Here is a 3,199-nt window from a genome sequence, read left to right as displayed (position 1 = left end):
GCTGGAATAGCTCAGTTGGTTAGAGCGTGTGGCTGTTAACCACAAGGTCGGAGGTTCAAGCCCTCCTTCTAGCGCTTTCAAATTTTTAATGTAATTTTGCAAGCTCAAGCTTCCTATTATTTTCTATGTTATCGGATTTCCAATTTTTTGTGCCAAAGTAATGATTGTTATCAGCTCTTGAACTGGTGCATATTCAACAACACAGGAGTAGAAAACTCGAATATAATAGTTTTGTTGGTATATGAAATGTAAAATGTCATTATTAGATAATAGGTAATTCTTGTATATTAGTATAATTGCTTATAGTTTCTCAAACACAACTACACAAATTATTCATCAATGTTTTTTAAAAATAATGAACACTTTATTTTGATCTAACTTTTTATGCCAATTACCTATATTAAGAATTGAATGTTCTCATTAGATCATTTTAATAGTTAGTTTATGCACTTACAAAATTTATTTATAGATTCTCGATAAATACTCCTTCCATCTTGTCACACCTCCTTTTTGCGCGCCCCGCCCCGAAGGATTAAATGCGCGAGGGGTTTTTTCCAATTTAAGTGACAATATTCGAAATGGGATTATTTATTTAATTCAGAGTCGCCACTTGGGAAAGGTTTGGCTTTTGGAGTCCCAAGTCACCGGTTTATCTTGAATCCCAAATCGAGGAAATTTTCGACTTTTTCAAATGAAGTCTGCGAACCAGAAATTCTAAGTAAGGAATTTTGTTGACCCGAGGGAAGGTGTTAGGCACCCTCGAATCCCGTGGTTCTAGCACAGTCGCTTAAATTGTTATAATGGCTAAATATCTGATTTAAATACATGTTATGACCTACGTGCTTTTATTAAGTTTAAACCGCTTTTATAATTATCATTTATTTTTTATAGAATTGCAACGTCGTGAAAATGCATCTCGAACCACGTCACAATCGATGCACCCGTGGTCGTCGACACATTTTGACTCCGTTGAGATTTGGATTTGGGTCACATCAATGTGCACCCGAATTTAAGAATGTAATTTAATTACGTCGCGCCTAAAGAGCCTAACGCGTTATTATCTTTGGGGAAGGAGTGAACTTTTCTAGACAGTCCATCCCAAAACCTATATGTTTATTATGATCAATTATTGAGGGCCCCGCAATGTGTATCTTTGTTTGACGAGGCTCGTCTCATTACTTTAAAAAAAGGATGTCCTAAAGTGACTACATTTCTATTACGTTTGTCTCTAAATAATAAAAGAAAGAAGATACCAAATTTACTTGTTTAAACGACTACATGCTAAATCTTTACTATGTTTGCCGAATCCGAATTTTGTTTGATTACCTGATTGGTTGTTTACGAGGTGAGAGTTACCTCATGCCTTGTCTTCAACGAGTGAATAAGCTTGTTAATTTTCTAAGGGAGATTGCAAGCAAACTAATAACATATACTAGACTTACATTAAACGACCTTCAAATTTGAATTTTAAAACTAGCTTATTTGGGCTTGATTAATGAAATCGGCTGTTTATTAGGAAAACTACTACTAATTGAACTCAAAAATGCCTATTAGTTTTCCTCAAAAGTCATCGCATTATTTCGAAACAGTGGATCTATATCGAAGCCCATATCGAACCTATATCGGAACAAATAGTCTAAACAAGAGAGTTGGCGTACATGGCCAAACTGTTAACGTAACCACATGAGAATTTTGTTTGGGATACATTTATCCTGAAGTCAAATGGAACCAAATACAACAGATTTGACAGTTCAGTGGTCTAGACAAAATACATACAGATGCTTGCCATGATTCTATGTTATAATGTCATAACTAAATCAAGACCCAATGGTCATATGCATTAAAATACGACTGATCTAACAAACAATGCTATCTAATAGTTCATCTCAATCAGAATGTATGTTAGTTCATACAGAGCAATTGTAGTTTGAAGTTAAACAAATGCAGGCCAACTTATCCTTCAAACTATGGCAATATTTTGAACACAAGCATTGTGAAGTAAACAACATTCATTTCTTTATTTTTGCTTCAAAACTTCAAGCCTTCAACAACACATGGTTTCAGAAGTGTGTACCTGGAAGTGTTTACAGTTGAAGAAGAAGAGAAGTCAGCAGAGTAACAATGGCAGCAAATGCAGCAGCAACAACAACAGATAACAACAAGACAAATCCCAGAGCAAGATGCAACTATAGCCGATGGAACAAGCAGTAACAAAATAATATCAGCAAACAGTGCAGTAGAAACAAAGCTCCAAGACAGACCAAATCCAGGAGAACAACCAATGCAAACCAACCAATAACTTAGTTGAGACTTGGAAGAAATCAGAATTGATTGAACAGGTTGAACAAATGAAAACCAAATAAAAGTAGGAAGAAACAGTTTCTGATGCTGACTTAAATTTTTTGTATGTTTTTCTCTTTTGTGTATGTGTCTGTATATGCCTCTCAGCTTTTCCTCAAAGATGGTTTCCTCTCCTTTTAATTTTCAGTCTCAAAAATCTGTCTGTGTTTTTCTTTTCAAAATTCAGTCCCCCTTCATGGAAGTTTTGCCTATTTTTTTATAGCCTAGCAATCAACCATTTACAGTCTGTTAAACACATTTAGGTCCCCTCCCATGTGGTCTGTGGTTTTTCCACTCATCTTTTAAAATTAACAAACCCCTCCCATGATATTCCCTGACAGTCCCCTTTAACATTTTATTAAACTAAAAGCAGGAAGGGGCAACAAGAATATAATCTGACAGCATATGCTGTCAAACTATTTTAATCTAAAAAGGGCCTTTATGCGCATGTTGTGCACAAATGCACATGCCACCAATTCAGACTGCGGTTACAAACCAAATCCTTAAGTTTCTGATTCAAATCAACAAATATAAGTAGCTATAGTCGATTCTCAATTTTGATTCAAACAATGTTCAGCAAGAACTGATCAATTTGTTATCATTCAAACAGCTGAAACTATTCGACGACACGTATCGAATCGACTATACTAATTATACAATCAAAGACCATGATCAGAAATCTAATAGTATTGAACAAGGGGTTCAAGTTGTAATGTCAATACAGAAATGACCTTGGGAACTAATTAAATGACCAATTACAAATTCAATCAAATATGCAGTTTACAAAACACACACATTATCAGTGAATGAAGAAAGACTTTGACCATATACAGAGGGGTCCAGGAAAGGTGGGCAACAA

At 35.2% G+C, this 3,199-nt stretch overlaps 1 non-coding gene across 1 annotated transcript; it reads left to right on the top strand.

The window, feature by feature from the left end:
• Positions 1-74, top strand: TRNAN-GUU (transfer RNA asparagine (anticodon GUU)). The gene has a single exon. It is a non-coding gene; the product is annotated as a tRNA-Asn (tRNA).
• The last annotated feature ends 3,125 nt before the right edge of the window (positions 75-3,199 follow it).

Source organism: Nicotiana sylvestris, chromosome 9, assembly GCF_000393655.2.
Source record: "Nicotiana sylvestris chromosome 9, ASM39365v2, whole genome shotgun sequence".
Lineage (NCBI taxonomy): Eukaryota > Viridiplantae > Streptophyta > Magnoliopsida > Solanales > Solanaceae > Nicotiana > Nicotiana sylvestris.
This window is presented reverse-complemented; position numbering and strand designations above follow the sequence as displayed.